The sequence below is a fragment of the Ursus americanus genome, chromosome 12 (genome assembly GCF_024610735.1).
Source record: "Ursus americanus isolate L20-20 chromosome 12, mUrsAme1.1.p, whole genome shotgun sequence".
Taxonomy (NCBI): Eukaryota; Metazoa; Chordata; class Mammalia; order Carnivora; family Ursidae; genus Ursus; species Ursus americanus.
In genome coordinates this window covers 2771673-2792327 of record NC_142138.1, presented here as the reverse complement: position 1 = coordinate 2792327, position 20655 = coordinate 2771673, and the positions used below count along the sequence as shown (strand labels likewise).

General features: G+C 46.4%; 1 protein-coding gene across 8 annotated transcripts in view; it reads right to left on the bottom strand.

The window, feature by feature from the left end:
- The window catches only part of ST3GAL3 (ST3 beta-galactoside alpha-2,3-sialyltransferase 3), a 183107-nt gene that overhangs the window by 53479 nt on the left and 108973 nt on the right, over nucleotides 1–20655 (bottom strand). The window lies entirely within an intron of this gene.

Sequence of the window (20655 nt, the reverse complement as noted above, 5' to 3'; positions counted from 1 at the left end):
TGCCTCCAGAGTGTCACCCTCCTCATTCTCGCTTCCTCTGACCACCCCCCCGCCCCCGTTTCAGGTAGTGACCTTTCTTTTTTAAAAAGATTTATTTATTTATTTGAGAGAGAGCGAGGGAGAACAGAGCGAATGGTGGGGAGGGAGGGGCAGAGGGAGAGAGAGAATCCCGAAGCAGACTCCCTGCTGAGCTCGGAGCCCAGACTAACGTGGGGGCTCAATCCCAGGACCCTGAGATTATGACCTGAGCCGAAACCAAGAGTCGGACACTTAACCGACTGAGCCACCCAAGCGCCCCAGGTAATGACCTTTCTTGAGAGCTTGTTTGGAGGTTCTAGCAGGGGAGCGCAGCTACTCGTAGACCCTCGACCGAAGAACGAAGAACGGTCCTCCTCTACCGGGGAAGGAGCGCACAGCTTCGGGAGGGACGCGCATGGAGCTGTGAGGGAGGAAGGGGACACCCGCCTAGCCAGCCAGCTCAGCCGCACCAACCCTGGCGATCAATGGGGTGACAGACGTCGCAGCCAGATCGCCCTCACATCCCAGGTAATGGCCTTTCTAAAGAACAAATCCAATGCCACCCTTCCCTCCCTGCCTTGAAACCTTCACTGACCTCATCATAAACTCCTTGGCATGATATCCAGGGCCTGTTCCCACCCCACAGCCTCTACTCCAGGCAGCCGAAACGACTTGCCAGGAGCCTCCCTCCCTCAGGCTGAGTGCCCTTCCCAGACTCTTTGCCTGGCCAGCTGCTAACGTCCTCCGACAGTCAGCATGGGAGGCACCTCCCCTAGGAAGCCCTTCCCACCTCCCCGCCTGCTTGGTTAGGTGTCCCTAACCTGCTTGGCTTGCTCGTTCCTTGCAGTGACCCTGCTCTCCTGCTTGTCACCCACTCACCATAAGCTCTCAGGAGGCAGTGACTCTTTCTTATCACTGTCCTCCCAGCTCTGCACAAGGCTTGGCAGAAAAGGGGTGCTCAGGGGCTGGGAAAGGGGCAGGACCTACCCTGGGTCCCTGGGGGTCAGGAGTGGAGCAAGAATCAGTCTCCACCGGCAGGGTCCAGAGGGAGTTCTGTGAGGCCTGGCCCGGTCCCCCCAGAGGTGAAGGACATGGGAGGCTCTCTTGTATGCCAAGGGCATTCCCTGTCTTGGCTGGAGCCTCTGCAGGGGGCTCCAGGGATGGACACCACGTGCTATGCAGACATGCCCAATTTCAGGGGGCGGATGGTGGCTTAATGATGGAGCCCTGCTCTCCCCAAGCCATTCTTCATTCTTTATGGTCTCTAAATCACAGAAGCAGAAATTGCTCACCCTCGGTCTAAAGCTTTTCGTGACTTGTGCCGAAGAAATGTCATCAACAGCCTTTTGTTTAGGCTTGACTTGGGTGAACATGCCAAGAAGACTTGCTCAGAAGAGTCTTTTCAGATGTCATTTCTGTCTCCCTAAAGCCCCGCTCCATGAAAGCCATTCACAAGCCAGTTTTTCTGTGGCTCCAAAGCTGTCATCCCCTCAGTCCAGCCTCAGCTCACAGAGCTACTGTGTGACACTCACTTGGCAGTGGCCTCTGCTGTCGCCAGACCCTGGCCGGGTGCAGGGAGTCAGCAGTGAGGAGGCTCTCGGGCAACCCGGCCTGACGTCACTACAGCCCTGAGGTACCGCCTCAACGTACGTTCCCCACACGGTGATCTGGCACCATGCCTGCACTGGTCAAAACCATTTTTTCCAGTGTCCAACATAGGCACGCAAGAAAAATGCACTCACTGAGTAAATAAATACGCAATTCTCCATTATTTGAGCTGAGGGAGACCATCAAACTCAGTGTTTTGAGGGAGAATTACGTAGAAATTAATATATTCTCAGAATCATTTTAGACTCTCCCCACTGTTGATGCTGGCAGTGTGACTACTGGGAAGGAAGCCCAGAGCACTGGGTCCAGCGACACGGTGGGTCGGGACGTCACAGAAGAAGGTCGGCAGGATTCCCTGGCTTCCCTTTCCCTCTCCAAGCCAAAGCTAGCTGTGACAACTATGCTAGGACAGACAAGGGCAAGGGGACCGGGAGCTATCCCCAACTCATTCCCACTAAGTGGTGACACAGGGTGAATTAAAGGTGAAAATTAGACCAGGATTAGTGGAGGACCCAGGAGGGAACTACAAAATTATGTGTGAAGTGTTACAGAGAGAGACGCACCATGGGAGCCCCGAAACCAACTCTGCCTGGGGATCCAGGGCAAAGCTTCACAGAGGAGGTGACACTTGAGTTGGGAGTTTGAGAGGTGGAGAACATGAGCAGGGACACTCCGGATAGCAGGTGTGGGTGGCCGGCTCCCCGAGCTAAGAACACACCCTGTCCGGGGCCCCTCTGAGGGACAAGCAGCCGCCAGCGGCTCATGAACTACAGACTACCGCGCATCGAGCCAGGGGACACTCGGGCTGCCTGCCGAGTGAAAGGAGTGCTTCTGCAGGGCAGAGAGTTTGCAGAAGAGTGTTCCAGGCTCGGGGAACAGACTATGGCTCAGCAGGGCAAGGCCACCCCAGGGTTATGGCACAAGAAGGCATCAGTGCCCCGGGGCTCTGACAGCTCTGAGAAGCCTTCTTCCTAAATTACAAGTTATCAGTTGCGTCCTGTGTGGCTGGAGTTGCCCAAAGCCACACTTCCCGATGCGAGGAGGCATTCCTGTATGAACAAACGCCAATCACCTGGGTTTGTATACACAGTCTGTGCAAGTCCCGACGGCTCCCAGTGCAGATACACTACTGGAAGGTCTCACAGAGAGCTGAAGCATCCGGGCGTGAGGACAGCCCAGCGACAACAGTTACCAGCACAGACCAGGTGTGCCCCCACCAGGCGCTCGCTGTCGTGCTGGCCAGCACCAGGCCACAAGCTGCGTGGACGTGGAATCCTCATGACAGCCCACGAGGCAGGGCTGTTACCCCACTTTGCAGATGAGGGAGCTGAAGCTGGCATGACTAGTGGAACTTGTCCAAGGTCACACAGCCAGCTGAGTGGCAAAGCTGCGACTCAAACCCAGTCTGCTTGACACCAAAACCAAGCTCTTTTCACTCGCGTAGCCTGAGGAAGGATCCCCCAGCCCAGTTCAGTCCTTGTTGAGATAGCACAAATGAGACGCTGTGAACCTGGCACAGGAACTGACGAGGCCCCAATGTCAGGTGATCACTGGCCCAGTGGTGAAGTCGGGTGGCAAAGACGCCCCTCCCCACAGTCCCTAACCAACTTCACGCCAGCACCAAGTCCTGACAGTCTGAATATGGTCGGACTGCTGTCCCGGCTACAAAGCTCTCTGCTCCCTGAAATCCAGGCCAAGCCTCGGGGAAAGGGCTGAAATGCAGCCAGTAGCTCAGTCCAGTCATGGCCTGGGAAGAAAATGAGCAACCTCCGGCTAGAGGGAGTGTGGGGGCTGCAGCCCTGGAACCCGTGTGCTTGCCCTCCCTCTTCCCTCTGCCTGCATCCAGCCCCCAGGGCCCTGCTGGAAAGGGCTCACGTATGGACAAGGACGAGAGCTGCTACCCACAGGGGTGGGCCCCGGGGCTCCGGAGGCAGGGCTGAGAAAGGGCAGCCCGTCCTTTCTTCCTTCAGGGAGTCTCTGTGTGAGTCGCAGACCAGACGGAGGGAGCCAGGCTCACTCCAGAGCACGCACTTCCATGCCGCGGTACGCGGGCCGCCAGCTCTCCTCGGCCAGACTACAGCCCCCAAGCCTTTGCTTCCTCCTAATAATGTGAGCAGCAAAGGAATGCATTTTCCTGAGGGTCCGTGACTTTGCTGGAGGCTGCTGGAGGCAGGGCTGGGTCAAAGGCCCAAGTGCCCAGGATGAGCAGTCCTTCCCCACAGCCTCGAGCCCCCGGGCATGGTTTGCCGTGCTCTGCCGTGCATTCAATCTCAGGAGGACTAGGCCGCCAGCAGGACTGGCTCCACCAGACGAAGCCGTTGGCCATCTTTAAAAAAAAGGTCACCGCTTTCTTCCATGAGGGGAACCACATGGGCTCCCAGGACCTAACCGAACCAGGGGTCATTCTCACTGCATCCTCCCTCAGGGGCAGGGGCAGAGTGGAGACAAGCCCATGGAGTGGGGAAGGACCTGGATTTGAGGGGCACCTGTGCGTGCGTTAGCTTCTGAGCAGGAAGAGAAAGGCGCAGGTGTGTAGGCAGTGGCTTAGAGAGGGTCCTAAGGGCAAACACACAGCTGGGCAAAGTCCTGCCCTTAATTCCCCTTGTGGGTCCTGGGGGTGTGCAGGCGGGTGGGGGGGAGATAGGGAATCAGGTGGAGACAGCCCTCTACCAGGCCAGGACTGCACCGATCACAGCCGCCTTGGACGCACAGAAGCCAGGCCAGTGCGGACAGCAGACACAGAACCATCACTAGGCTCCCCAGAGCTGGCTTCCGAGCCCAGGGCCCCGGCACCATTGGTGTGCCCGTATGGGGGTCTTGTTCCATTTGGGGATATGCTTCTTGGGCAAGCTCCGCAGCTGGCCTCTGGCCTAGACCCCCCTTTCTTGAGAGGCTGAGCACGAGAGTGCAGAATGCCCTTTTGTTTTTCCAGCCATCTGTTTTCAAACTCCTCAAGCAGTCCTGCTGCAGGAAACTCCCCCGGACTAAGCCCCTGGAACACAGGGAAGGAGGGTGGGTCTGTCCCGACACGAGAGGCTCGGAGATGTCGCAGGCCAGCTGCCAACAGACCTGTCTTTGTGCTGCTGCCAGGAGTCAGGCTTGTGTTTTCCCCAACGGGGTCTCCCAAGAGCACAGACCACATCATCTTGGACAATCTCGTCGACCCTCTGCGGTTCGCGTATCAATCATCTCCAAATTGCTCCTCCAGCCCAGACCTCGTCGCCCAGCGGTTCACTGAACTCCTGCTATCTGGGTGGGGCTGTGGCTTCCCTCTGGCTACTTCATTTGCCTCGGCCTGGACCCCACGCGTGGCGCCGGGGCAGACAGTAGAAAGCGCTCAGCATGATGGGAGGCGGGCATGGCGGGCTGGTGTCCTGCCTCCCCATGGGAGAGGTCAGGCTTCAGCACTGCTTCCCCCCTCTCCTTCTGGCTATTTCTCTGAGGAGTCCAGTCACCCAGCGACCACCCCCACTCCCCGAAATGCAGACAGAGTCGGGAGGGCAGGACCCAGTCCCGAAAATGCCGGCAGCCTCCTCTCTGCCCACCTTCCGCCTGGGCCCTGGGACGTGTGCAGGTGGAGCTCCGACGGAACCCGCCCTCTCACTGCAGAGCCGAGACGTGGAGCCCTGCGGGGCTGTTCCTGGCCCGGAGCCGCTCGGCTCGGGAGAAGGGCCAGGATCACGTTTGTGCTTTCACCAGCTTTTGCTCTTCCCGAGCCGCACGGCTCCCCACGTGGGAATCCTGTACCTCAACCAAGACAAGCAAAGCTGCTAATCTGACAAGATCAACCTTCAAATGCGGCAGACATGCAGCCCGCCCGCTCGCACCAGGGAGCGTGCATCCAAGCAGCACCCCTAGGATGCCTGCGGCCCGCAGAGCCTGCGGCCTGGTCTGCCAGGGAGGAGGCCGCTCCACAGCAGGGCGTGCGACCTTGACCCTGAAGCCCCTCCACAGCAGGGCGTGCAACCTTGACCCTGCAGCCCCTCCACAGCAGGGCCTGCGACCTTGACCCTGCAGCCCCTCCACAGCAGGGCGTGCGACCTTGACCCTGAAGCCCCGTGCTTCCAGGCACGGCTCGGGGATCGCCCGCACCGGGAATTCCCCTCAGCCATCTCCCGCCAGCCCCTCCTGCCTGAGGGCCTCCTCTGTGCCTCCGCAGCCCTCGGTCCTCTCCGCTTTCAGGGCACACATTCCGGATACGGGTTTGTGTGTGCGCTGCCTCCCTTCATCTTGAGGCCAGCGGGCACAGGTGAGGAAAGGGGGGTCCAGCCCTACTCACTCCCAAAGCCTGGGCTCTCACTTATCACCGCAGTCCCGAGCTTCTCGAGCCATCTGTGAAGGACCGGTTTGTTTTGTTTTTGAAACTTCAAGTCTGTCACAGAGTGATACTTTTTTAAAGTATAATAAAAATGGGGGCGCCTGGCTGGCTCAGTCAGTTAAGCATCTGACCCTTGATTTCAGCTCAGGTCTTGAGCTCAGGGGCGTGAGTTCAAGCCCCGCAATGGGATCCACAATGGGTGTGGAGCCTACTTTAAAAATAAAAATAAGGGCACCTCGGTGGCTCCCTTGGTTAAAGGTCTGCCTTTGGCTCAGGTCATGACCCCGTGGTCCTGGGATTGAGCCCCACTTTGGGCTCCCTGCTCAGCGGGGAGTCTGCTTCTCCCTCTGCCTCTGTGTTCTCTCTCTCTCTCTCAAATAAGTAAAAATCTTTATTAAATAAATAATAAATAAACAAATCAGAAAAACTAAAACATATAAAATATAAGCTACATTTTTAAAATTAGATTTAACTGACATAAATTTACTCTAGTTACTACAGACATTTCTAAAACTTTATTATCAATTTCTCAAAACTCTGGTTGCAGACCAGCTCGTATCACTTTTGATTCCATAGCACACAACAGGCTTCCAACGGACTGATACCCAAGGGTTCTGCCTGGCGTTCACCTTGAGGAGAAGTTGGAGAGGGGACAAGACATGGCCCCTCAAGCCCTGAACACGGCAGGAGAAAGACACTGACGTCATCCGCCGCAGTTAGCAGACTGAGGCCTAGCCCCTCGCCTGCTGCTTGAATTTAGAACCAGGGGAAACCCAACAGGTTTTCTGTAACAGCCACCAGTATAAAGAAGTACGGGTCCCCAGTCATCTAGGGAAGGAGATTTTTCCACAGAAAACAACTTCTGGCCACTTACCACAGACTCGCCAATAAGGGTTAGTGTACAGACCAAAGAGAAAGAGATGGGACCCCAGCTCTAGGGTACAGGGCAGGGAAGGGAGGGCCAGGGGAGACTGAATTCCTTGAAGGGTGGGGAGGCAGAAGGGGGAGGCTGAGATAGGAGTGATGTTATTTTTTTTTTTTAAGATTTTATTTATTTGACAGAGAGCGAGTGAGAGAGAGAGAGAGAGAGAGAGAAAGCACAAGCAGGGGGAGCAGGAGGCAGAGGGAGGAGGAGAAGGATGCTTCCCGCTGAGCAGGGAGCCTGATGCGGGGCTCGTTCCCAGGACCCTGGGATCATGACCTGAGCCAAAGGCAGGTGTTTAACCGACTGAGCCACACAGGCGCTCCTGGAGTGGTGTTAATTTAAAAGCAGACCAAGGACTGGTTCCCAGAGGTTAGAACAACTGACACTGAGGAATACATGAAGAAAAAACCGACAGCAGAGAAACCAAGAGGACACAGATGGCAACTCCTCCAGCTTCAAGCCGGAGTCCAGGTCAAGGACAGGCATTTAGCCCACCTAGCCCACACAGGGCTGCAGACCCTTGGACAGTAGGCAGAGAAGCTTGAGTTACGGAGAGCTCTGCACGTCTCAGAAAGGCCCAGCACTCAAGGATTTCCCTGCAGGGGTACGCACTGAAAATATTTAAAACACTCCAGTCAAAAGGAGTCTGCATTCTCCTGAAGGCTCACGGTTCAGGGCCATGACTCAGGAGAGAAGGTGGGACTGGTGGGTTTGATTCCTGGCTCTGTGCTACTGTGATTGTGGCCAAGTTCTAGGTTTTGCATCTGTAAAATGGGCATAAACAACACTCATTCCAAAGGGTCACTGCAAAGACTAACGAAGTAATGCATCTGCAGTGTTTAGCACAGCGGCTGGCACAAAGCAAGTGCTCTATAAAACTGTGTGACCTTTATACACCAGGCCGCATAGGTCTGCTTACGGACAGTAAGGTCTCTGAGGGACGGATTACACGTACCTCACACAATGCTAAAGCGCTAGCATCTGGAAAAGCGGCACACGGGTGCCCAAGAAAGATCTGTCGAACAAACGAAATGGCAGCCATTACCATTAGGTTTACAGAATACTAGAGTCAATGTGGCAACTTTTTTTTTTTTAAGATTTATTTATTTTAGAGAGAGCGTGTGAGTGTGGACAGGGGTAGAGGAAGTGACTTTTCAAGCAGACCCCCTGCTGAATGCAGAGTCCAACACAGGGCTCCATCCCACAACCCATGAGATCATGACCTGAGCTGAAATCAAGAGTCGGACGCTCAACTGACTGAGCCACCCAGGCGCCCAATGTGGCAACTTTTCAAGCGATACAAGAGACTTCAGTATGATAAAACAGTGGTATGAAGGAGTCAGTAAAGAGAACGAAGATCCAGGTCCCTGGGTCTTTAGGTCCAAGATCTAGGAGAGGTTAAAGAACCAGGGCACAGGGGAAGGGACTGACCTCAGAGAAGAGATATTATAAAGGGCAGTGTCAGGACACGACGACTAACTGGATATTTGGTTGAGAGAAGGAGAAAGAAGAACTCTCAGATCTTCCGCTCAGGTGACACTCTCAGGTGGGTACCGGTGTCATTCACTGCAATAGGCAAGATGGACTGATTAGACTTAACGGAAATTCAGTGACTTGGGCACATTGAGTCTGAAATGCTTGAGAGTCATCCAAGTGGAGCTGTCCAGCAGGAGGCTGGGTATCTGGGTCCAGAAATCAGGTCCTGGCAGTCATTGGCACACAGGTGTTAGCTGATATGGTCAAGTAAGAAGTGAAGAGGACCATAACTGAGCCCTGGCAGACATCAGCATTTAAAGGTGGGCACAGGAAAAGAAGGTTGCTTGCAAGAGAGACTGAGAAGGAACAATCAGAGAAGCAGGAGGAGAACCGGAAGGCAGTTTGGACAAAGAATTACTGAGAGGAGAGAGTTTCGAAATGGAGGAAGAGATCAATACTGCCAAATACTTCAGAGAGGTCAGAAAAAGAGAAGGCCTATCCTTGGATTTGTCAGTTAGTCCTTTCAAGTGATCTGAGCAAGAGCATTTCAGGGAGGGAAGCGGTGGGAGTGGAGAAAGCAACTGTAATAAGTCTCTGCACACTCTTGGTTGGGGGGTATTCAACTGGCTTCCAGTCTGGAAGGACAAGAATTTTGTAGAAGTGGATGGTGCTCTATTCTCCTCTGTAACTTATGGTATGGGACAAAGCTTAGCAGGGATACCATTCAATCCCACTATCCCTCCCCAGTACTGTAGTAATAAGAATCCCAGGATCCTTCGTGGAAGAGCAGAGAGGAAGGAGCTTTGGAATGTGAGGATACCAGGTACCCAGTTACCCCTGGCCAGGAGCCCACAAGCTTTCAAAATCCCTGAAGTCAGTGCAATAGGCCTCCTGTATCTTCTCACACAAGGGTCCCAAAACACGCAGTTGGGACCCTGTCATTATTCCAGACTCCCTGCCTAAGAAAGCTCAGCAAGGTTTCAAAGGCCATCCCTACACTCCCAGGAATTCAGCCAGCTTGGACCATGGCCATAACTGCTTAATGGTATGAAAAGCACAGACAGACACCAAGCACCTCGGCCTTTCTAGAGCAAAGTGGATCTCAAGAGAAGTGAGGTTTTCCTCTGCAGAGTTGGGCGAGAGGGCAATTTCTACATCAGTACCTCATCAGCCACCACCAGACATCTGGTAGACCTCTGTACTTAGGCCACTAGCCAACCTGTCCATGACACAGCAGCTAGGAGAGGAAGCAGCATGTGGCAGGTAAGCTAGTGGGCTCTGCGGTCAGAGTGCTTGGGTTCGAAACTTGGCTTCATCACTTCCTAGGTTCACGACCTTAAGCAAACTGATCGATTCTCTCCACCCCCGTCTTCCCATACTTAAAACTGGATTAATGACAACGCCCACCTCGTAAGATTGTTGGGAGGATTAAAACAGGAAAGATAGGGAAAGATCTCAGCAGAGGACCTGATACATCAAGAGGCAGGTGTTAGCTATCATTGCGGCTGCTGGTCCTGCTCTGGGGCAAGGCCACGGCCTGGACTTGGTTTCTGCTTTCTGCTGAAACTGTTTGCTCCAGACTCAGCCTCTAGATGCTATGCTTGCTCCCCATGCTGAGTGGCTCCACTGGCCACCACCTAAAAGACATGATATTAAATCTTTCGCCAAGGGGTGCCTGGGTGGCTCAGTCAGTTAAGTGTCTGACTCTTGATTTCGGCTCAGGTCATGATCACAGGGTCATGAGATTGAGCCCCAAACCAGGCTCCGTGCTGGGTGTGGAGCCTGCTTAAAATCCTTTCTCTCCCTCTCCCCCTGCTCCTCCCCCACCAAAAATAATTTTAAAAACTAAAAAAAAAAAAAAAAAAATCTTTTACCAAAGCACAAAAGGTGACTCAAACGTATGTAGGAAAGGATTGCCAGGAAAATGGGGTATATCAATTAAGGTTTCATCAGTTATACTTTTTGCTTTAAAAACGTACATTCCCCACCCTGCCCCTAAAATCTACATTTTAAATGTATATCATGATCTATTCTGGGATCTTTATTCCTTCCTGAAAAAAACTTAGTTGATCGTGATAAAAGTCACTGAGAAAACGGAATTCACTTAGTAAGTGTCTAACGTTATAATTCTCTGGAATGATCAACATTTATAGCCCTAAGATACATCATCTCATTTCATTCTCTTGACTTAATGACATAAGTAATACTCAGACTTTTCCAAGATCCACACAGTATGTTAAGTGAGAAAGCTGTGAGAACTTTCTGTCTCCACATCTCATCTCTTTCCAATCTTTCATGTACTAGTATATGTCAAAATAATTCTTCTACATCAAAATAATCATTCTCTTCACTCTTTCCATTAAAAGAGCATTTTATCAACATCCCTCACACCCTCGGTCTCTCCATTTCCTGAGGGCAGAAATTAATATCCATTCATAAAACAAATATTAAGTGCCTACTACTAAGTGCTAAAGGCTCTGCTAAGTGTTGGCAGCCATGAACAAGACCATGTCTCTGTGCTGACAATTCAGTCTGCCAGGGGAGAAGAAATACCAAGAAATAACCAAAGGTACAATGACAGAGCTATGTGGGCGACACTGCAGTGGCACAGACTGAGCAAAGAGTAACTGGGTGTGCGCAGAGGCGTGGAGGAGGTCAGAGAAGACTTCCCCTTCCATGAGACCAGCAATGCTCAGAGCAGAGCAGGTGTTCCATACATCTCAGTTCCTTTGGGCCTTATGCCCCCTCTTCCCTGTCTCTCTCATTAGCAGATATCTCCAGGCAGGGAAAGGAAGACTTCCCAGCAGATAGCACAAAGGGTTACGAGGGAACAGGCTGGCTTCCCTGAGAAGCAGGACTCTGTAGGCAGAACAGGCCGGCACATCGGCGTCCCTTCCATTTCCACCGTCTGCTCCCCCATATGTACCCGGGGGTGGGAGTCAGTGACTGGGTGGGCTCCAGGAGGAGCGAGGCTTAGGAAGAGAGTAAGAATATATGTTTCACAAAGCACTTGGTTAAAAAAAAAAAAAAAAGATAAAAGATTTAATGGTTTATTTTTATCAGACTGTGTCAAAACTACCACATCAAAACTGCATTAAGACCTCCTGTGTCAAAATGTTGATGCTCTAGGGGCGCCTGGGTGGCTCAGTTGGTTAAGCGTCTGCCTTCGGGTGAGGTCATGACCCCAGGGTACGGGATCAGGCCCCATGTTGGGCTCCCTACTCAGTGGGGAGCCTGCTTCCCCCTCTCCCTCTGTCTCCTGCTTGTGCTCTCTCTCTCACTCTCTATCTTAAATAAATTTTAAAAAAATGTTGATGCTATAGAGATCAAAATCCTGATTTTATTTAGTAGAGTTGGTCAAAATATCAAGAAGTGCTAGCTACCCACAAGGAAAAAGAATAAACAGACCGAAGTTACAACACCAGGGATCACTCCTAATACCAAAACAATACAAAACACAACACAAAACAACAAGAAAAACCCCGATGGATTAATAATTCAAATATAAATAATAAAGTTATAAAAGGACTGGAAGAAAGCATAGAGGAAGGCACCGTCACAAACTACTATGTGCGGATGTAAATCCAAAAAGTGTTTACTGAGGGCAATTTGCCAGTAACTCTCAAAGTTGCAAATGCCTGTAATTGTGATCCGGAAGTATTTTTCTTTATTCTAGGTGATCTTACATGTGTAGGAAATGATGTACAGAAAAGGTTATTCAATGATGTAATAATATTTGTAACAGTAAAGATTAGAAATTGCCTAAATGTCCATCGGTAGGGAATTACCTAATTAAACTACCGTGCATCTGTACAGTGGAATGCCACGTAAAACAGAAGAAGGGACTTCTGTTTCTAGCCATAATGGAATAACAGGGATGGGATTTAACCTCTTACCTTAAACAACGAGAAAACAAGTCCAAATACGTGAAAAAAACAAAACAAAACAGATTTCAGACCAGTATAGGGATGAGGAACCCAAAGAGAGCCCACTGATCTTTCTGAGTTGAGAAAGCAGGTCACAATTCAGAAGACCAAAGAGGCTAGAATTTGTGGAGAAGACCAGTATAAAGGACAGAGCTGCAGAGAAAGCTCTAGAGATCTACAAAGGGGTCCCCTCAGATCTTTGGCCAAGCACTTCTCTGAGGAAACTCTGAGGCTGAGAAAGACCACCAGCAAGCAGTAGACCAAACAATTCCTGATGCTCATACAGGGCTGGCAATTGTTAGTATTCACACAAACCTGAGTGGAAATAAATCAGCCAGAGTGGAAATACGTCATAAAGCACAAGGCATGGGGTCGAGTCCTCAGAATGGTACCACATTAAAAATGAGGATAAATCAGCCCAAGACAAAAGACTGCTCACAACCTGCACTAACAGCGTTAAAAGCAAGCCTCAAAGGGCTGCAACTGATTCCAAGTAACTCAACCACACGCCCAAGCAAAATCTAGCGCTCTTTAAAAGAATACGACAATATCTAGCCCAGAACAATGTAAACTTTGTAATATCTGGAATCTAATAAAAAATTACCAGGCAGGAATACACAGAGCCAAAAAATATGGGCCATAACCAGGAGAGAAATCATCAATAGAAACCATCCCAGAAATGACAGAGATGATGGAATTAGCAGACACAGATGTGAAAACAGCTATTGTAAATATATTCCACGTGTTCAAGAGGGTAGAGGAACACGTGAGCATCACAAGGGATGAAACGGAAGATATAAGAAGACCTAAATGGAACTTGAGAGATTAAAAACTCAATATCTGAAATGAAAATATTCCAGGTGGGATAAACAGCTGACTGGACACTACAAAAGAAAACTCAGTGGCTGTGAAAACACAGCAATGTCAACTATCCAAAGTGAGGCACAGAGAGAAACAAGATTGCGGGGCGGGGGGGTGGGGGAGGTGAAGAGCATCAGTGGCCTGTGGGATTCCCTAGAATCCTGGGAAGAGAGGTGGGGTAGAAAAAATATTCGAAAAAAATATGGACAGGAAAAAGTCCAAATTTGATTTTGCAACTATGAATGCATAGGTCCAAGGAGCTAAAAAAAATCCCAAACTAAATTAAAGAAAACCACAATAAGGCGTATCATCATCAAATTGCTAAAAATCAGTGACAAAAAGAAAAATCTCAAAAAGCAGCCAGAGGAAGATAAAGACATTACATATGAGGTAAAACAAGATAAGAATGACAGAGACTTTCATCGGAAACTATGTAAGCCGAAAGAAAATGAAGTTATAACTTTGAAGTACTTGGTGTGTGTGTGAAACCGTCAACCTAGAATTGTATACCCAGCCCCCTCCCCCCCAAAAAACTTTCAAAACTTAATGTAAAAGACTTTATCAGAGAAACCAAAGTTGAAAGACTGCATTACCATCAAATCTGACTCATAAGAATCATTACAGAAGTTCTTCGGGCAGAAGGAAAGGGAAACCATATGGAAATATGTATCTATACAAAGGAAGAAAGACCAAGAGTAAAAATAAGTTTGTGGATAACTACAATAAACTTCCCTCTCATTAAAAATTAAAAAAAAAAAATTGGGGGCACCTGGCTGGCTCAGTTGGTAGAGCATGCAACTGATCCTTGGTATCAGAGTTGTGAGTTCAAGCCCCATGTTAGGTGTAGAGATTACTTAAAAACGAAATCTTTAAAAATTTTTTTTAAATTAAATTGTGGTAAAATACACATAACATAAACTTTACCGTCTTAAACTTTTTTTTTAAGGACTTATTTGAGAAAGAGAAAGAGAGTGTGTGTGTGTGTGTGTGTGTGTGCACACGCAAGCAGGGGGAGGGACAGAAGGAGAGGAAAAGACCGAATCCTCAAGCAGCCTCCCCTCTGAGCACAGAGCCTGATGCAGGGCTCGATCTCAGGACCCTGAGATCATGACCTGAGCCAAAATCAAGAGTTGGACGCTTAACAGACTAAGCCACCCTGGTGCCCCCATCTTAAACATTTGTTTAAAGTAAGCTCTATGCCCAACATCGGGCTGAAACTCATGACCCCAAGATCAAGAGTCACATGCTCCACCAACTGAGCCAGCCAGGTGCCCCCCATCTTAAACATTTTTAAGTGTACAATTCAGTAGTATTAAAGTAATACATACACATTGTGCAACCAATCTCCAGAACTCTTTTCGTCTTGCAAAACTGAAACTCTATATCCATTAAACAACAACTTTCCATTTCCCCTTCCCTTAAACCCTTGGCAACCACGATTCTGTTTTCTATGAATTTGACTACTCTATGTACCTCACATAAGTGGAATCAAATGTATTTTTCTTTCTATGACTGGCTTATTTCACTTAGCATAATATCCTCAAGGCTCACACATGTTGGAGCATACTAAAATTTTCTTCTTTTTTAAGGCTGAATAATGTTCCATTGTATGAATATACCACATTTTGTTTAGCCTTCCATCTCCTGATAGACACGTGGATCGCTTTGGCTATTGTAAAATAACGCTGCTATGAACGTGGGTGTACAAATATCAGTTTGAGACCCTGCTTTCATTTCTTTTGAGTACATACCCAGAGATGGAATTGCTGGGTCACATAGTCATTCCATTTTCAATTTTTTTTGAGGAATTATCATACTGTTCCCATAGTGGCTACAACATTTAATATTCTGGCCAACAGGGTACAAGGGTTCCAATTTCTCTACATCCTTGTCAACACTTGTTATTTTCTCTTTTTCTCTCTCTCTTTCTTTTTTGATAGCAACCATACTAATGGGGATAAGATGATAGCTCATTGTGGTTTTGCTTCGCATTTCCTAATGATTAGAGATATTGAACAGTTTTCCAGGTGTTGCTTGGGCCCTTTGTATATCTTCTTTGGAAAAATATCTATTCAATTCCTTTGCCCATTTTTTAATCAGTTGTTTTGTTGTTGAATTGTAGTTCTTTATATATTCTAAATGTAACTCCATATCAGATATATGATTTGTAAATATCTTCTCCCACTCTGCAAGTTGCCTTTTCCAGTTCATTTCTTTTTTTTTTTTTTTTTAAGAATTTATTTATTCATTTGACAGAGATAGAGACAGCCAGCGAGAGAGGGAACACAAGCAGGGGGAGTGGGAGAGGAAGAAGCAGGCTCATAGCGGAGGAGCCTGATGTGGGGCTCGATCCCAGAATGCCGGGATCATGCCCTGAGCCGAAGGCAGACGCTTAACCGCTGTGCCACCCAGGCGCCCCCTTCCAGTTCATTTCTAAATCACTTTAAATAACTGACTGTTCAAAACAAAAATAAATAAGAACAACGATATGTGGATTTATAATACACAGACGTAAAATGTATGACAAAAATAGCACAAAGGATGGGAGGGGTAATGGAACTATACTGTTGTAAGGTTCTTAAACTCTAAGTGAAGTCATATAATATTATATGGTAGTAGATTATAAATTAAAGACATAGATTGTAAACTCTAGAACAATCATGAAAAACATAAAACAAAGAGGCATAGCTACTAAGCCAATAGTGTAGGTAAAATGAAGCCATAAAATACATTCCATTGTCCAATAGGGGGCAGAAAAAGAAAGAAAAAAAAACTGGAAAATGAATACTAAGATAGTATATTTAAACCGAACCATATTGATGATTACATTAAATGTAAATGGTATAAGCACTGCAATAAAAGGCAGACATTGCCAGATTAGATAAAAAAGTAAGACTCAACTGTGTGCTGTCTACAAGAAACCACTTTAATTATAAAGACACAGATAGTTAAACATAAAAAGATCAGCCCTGAGTGAACCAGCCCTGGGACCCAACTTCTCTGAGGCTCAAGGGTAAACACAAACATATGCTTCCCCCCACAACACACACAAGTTAAAGTATGGGAACACATAAACCACAATGAAGCTAACTCTAAAAAGGCTGGAGTGGTTACATAAATCAAATAAGGAAGATTTCAGAACAAGGATTATTACACCAGGGAAAAGGGGACATTTCAAAATCTTGAAGGAATCTGTTCACAGCAAGGGAGTATAACAATCCTAGATGTACATACACTAAATGGCACAGCTTCAAAATATGGCAAAAACTAATAAATAGAGACTTCAACACCCCTCTGTCAATAACTGATGGGAAATCAGGAAGGATATAAGAGACTTGAAACACACTATCAACCAACCTAATATGATTGCCATTCATAGAATACCCAATAACAGCAGAAAAATTTCAAGTGCGCACAGAATATTCACCAAAATGGACCACATTTTATCCCACAACTCAGGTCTCAATGAACTTAAAAGTATTAAAATCATACAAAAAATATTCTCTGATCACAACAAATATAAACCAGATATCTGCAACACAAAGATATTTGGAACATCCTCAAATATTTGGAAATTAAGCAAAACCTTTCAAAAGAACCCATGGGTCGAAGTAGAAATCACAAGTGAAGTTAGAAAATATCTTTAACTTAATGAAAACAGGAACACAATATCAAAATTTGTGGGATGTAGCTGATACGGTTTTTTTGTTTTTTGTTTTTTTTTTAAGATTTTGTTTATTCATTTGAGAGGAGAAAGAGCACAAGCTGGGGGGGGGAGGGCATAGGGAGAGAGACAAGCAGACTCCCTGCTGAGCAGGAAGCCCGATGTGGGGCTCCATCCCAGGACCCTGAGATCATAACCTGAGCCAAAGACAGATGTTTAATCGACTGAGCTACCCAGGCCCCCCAGCGGATATAGTTTATAGAGGGAAATTACATGAAATCAAGGAAACAAGGAATCAAATCAGTGGTCTAATCTTCTATCTCAAGAAACAAAGAACAAATTAAACCCCAAATAAGTGTAAGGTAGGAAATAATAAAGATAAGAGCAGAAAACAATGATTATAGTAAAAAAAAAAATACCACAAAAGAAAAATCAATGAACCCAAAAGCTAGTTCTGTGAGAAGATCAATAAAAATGATAAACCTCTAACCAGAAAGACTAGGAAAAAAAGAGAAAATACATAAATTACCAATGTCAGACATATTATGCCAATATATTTAACAACTTAGATGAAATCTACAAATTCCCTGTCAGGCACAAATTACCAAAGAAGAAATAGGAAAACCTGAATAGAAATAGGAAAGCTCTAGGGGCGCCTGGGTGGCACAGCGGTTAAGCGTCTGCCTTCGGCTCAGGGCGTGATCCCGGCGTTCTGGGATCGAGCCCCACATCAGGCTCCTCCGCTATGAGCCTGCTTCTTCCTCTCCCACTCCCCCTGCTTGTGTTCCCCCTCTCGCTGGCTGTCTCTCTCTCTGTTGAATAAATAAATAAAATCTTTAAAAAAAAAAAAAAAGAAATAGGAAAGCTCTAGATCTATTAAAGAAATGAAATTCTTTTTTCTACTTAGAAATGTAATTCTTAATTTAAAAAACCTTCCCACGAAGGACTGCCTTTTTTTTTTTTTAAGATTTATTTATTTATTTGAGAGAGAGAGAGACAGCATGAGTGGGAGGAGGGACAGAGGGAGAGGGAGAGAATCTCAAGCAGACTCCCTGCTGAGTGCGGAGCCCCACACAGGGCTCACTCTCACGATACATGAGATCATGATCTGAGTGGAAACAAGAGTGGGAAGCTCAACTGACTAAGCCACCCGGGCTCCCCAAAGGGATTTTCTCCATACGAAACCTAGGTAGCCCTAGATATCTTTGCTGGTAAATTCTATCAATCATTTAAAGAAAATTACTATCAGTTCTACACAAAACTTTCAGGACATTGCAGATGAAGGAATATTTTCTCACTCGTTCTATGGTGTCAGCATTACCCTGATGGCAAAACTAAAGACATTACAAGAAAACTACAGACCAATATTTCACATGAACAGACAAACAAAAATCCTTAATAAAACATTAGTAAATTGAACCCAGCAATATATAAAAAGAACAATATGTTAGAGTCAAATGAAGCTTATTCCAGTAATAAAAGGTTGGTTTAACATTCTAAACTCAATCAATGAAAAAAATCACTGTGATTTGCCATATTAACAGACTAAAGAAGAAAAGCCATACAATCATGTCAAAAGGTACAGAAAAAGAAGCATTTGACAAAATTTAACACTATTCATTATAAACAATCTCAACAAACCAGAAATAGAAGAGAACTCCCTCTATCCAAAAAGAGTATCTATGAAAAACCTACAGCTAACACCGTAATGGTGAAAGACTAACTGCTTTCCCCCTGAGACTGGAAACAAGGCAAGTATATTCCTCTCACCTCATCTAGTCAACACTGTACTGAAGAGTCTAGCCATTACAATGAGCCAGAAAAAGAAAAAAGAGGCATCCAGTTTGAAAAGGAAGAAGTGAAACTGTCTTTATTAACAGAAGACATGATTATCTACTTATGGTATTAGCGTGATGCTGGTGCAAGGATAGACACAAACATCAATGGACTAGAACAAGGATTCCAGAAAGAGACCCACACGTATATGTTTAGCTGATTCTCAACAAATATGCCAACATAATTCAATGAAGACAGACTAGTTTTCAACAAATGGTTCTGGAACAACTGAACATACATATCCAAAACTACATACAAAAATTAACTTGTATGGGTCATAGACTTAAATGTAAGAGCTAAATCTATAAAAATTCTAGAAGAAAACATAGGAAAAGACCTTGGATTTTTGACTTTGGATTAGGGTAATATTTCTTAGACAAAATACCAAAAACAAAATCCATAAAAGAAAAAATTTATAAACTGGATTTCATCATGATTAAAACTTGATTAAAATAATATCTGTAGAAGACATTATTAAGAGAATGAAAAGACAAGCCACAGACTGGAAGAAAATACTTGCAAATCACCTGACAGAGATCTTCTATCCATAATATGTAAAGTTTTCTTACAATTCAATAAGAAGACAACCAATTTAAAAAACGGTAAGAGATTTGAACAACTCCTCAAAGACAAAAGAATGCCAAATAGGCACATGAAAATGAAACTGAATATCATTAGTCATTAGTAAACACCGATGGCAGAGAGGTAGAGCAACTGGAACTCTTATACACTGATGGCAGGAAAGCAAAACAGTACAGTCAATTTGGAAAACAGTTTGGCAATCCCCTATAGAGTTAAACATACATCCTGTACACAAATGTTTATAGTGGGTTTCATTATAATCGCCCCAAACTAGAATTTACCCAAATGTCTTTCGACTACTGAGTAAACACACTATGTTATGTCCATACAACAGAATACCATTCAGCAATGAAAAGGAACAACTGACACCACATTACTTGTATGAATCTGAAATGCATTATACCGAATGAAAGAGGCACACTCAAAAGGCTTCCCACTGTTTGATTCCATTAATAAAACATTCTGGAACTACTACAGGAAGAGAAAACTGATCAGTGGTTGTCAGGGGCTTGGGGTCTGGGGAGGGGTTACCTACAAAGCAGCACAAGGGAACTTTCCGGGGCTGATGGTGGAAATGTTCTATTGGACTGTTGTGGTGGTTGCTCAAAGGTATGCATTAATGAAAACCCCTATAACTACACCAAAAAGGCAATTTTACTGGATGTAAATTAAACTTCAACAAATCTTACTTTTTAAAAAATTACGATATATCCATGCAATCAAATGTTACGCAATCATTAAATAAGATTACCATATATGCTGTCAAGAGGATAATCTCTAACATATATTGTTAGGAGCAAAAAGCAAGACACAAAACAATAAATACGTGATGTTTCTTTTTGTAGTACTACTGGCTGTCTCTGGGGCAGGGATCTGGAATGGGAGTACATACCCTTTTGCACATTTTCATTATTATTTCTTTAACCATATGCTTATATTACTTTCAATTAGAAAAAGGACAAAAAAAAAAAAAAAAGACAAACCACACCTATATCCAGGTCAAGGAAAACTCACAGGTGTCTGGCCCTGGGGACTGAGTCAAGTAAATCTAAGAAAACATGTGTAAGAATATGGAACATCGCACCAGACACTTTAGAGGTGCTCAATAAATAGCTGGGGGAAGAAAATTATTTGTAATGAAGTCAGAAGGCAGAGATCTCCATCTGGACACCAGATATTCCGCCAGCAGAGCCAGCCCCTGTTTTAGACAAGGAGCTAAGCTTGGATCACTCACATCAGAAAACGAAAAGGAGAGGGGCACCTGGGTGGCTCAGTCAGTTAAGTCTCTGCCTTTGGCTCAGGTCATGATCTCTGGGTCCTCGGATGGAGTCCCTGAATTGGGCTCCCTGCTCAGCGGGGAGTCTGCTTGTCCTTTTCCCTCTGCACCCCCCCCCGCCCCCGCTCATGCACGCGTGCGCTCTCTCTCTCTCTTCATCAAATA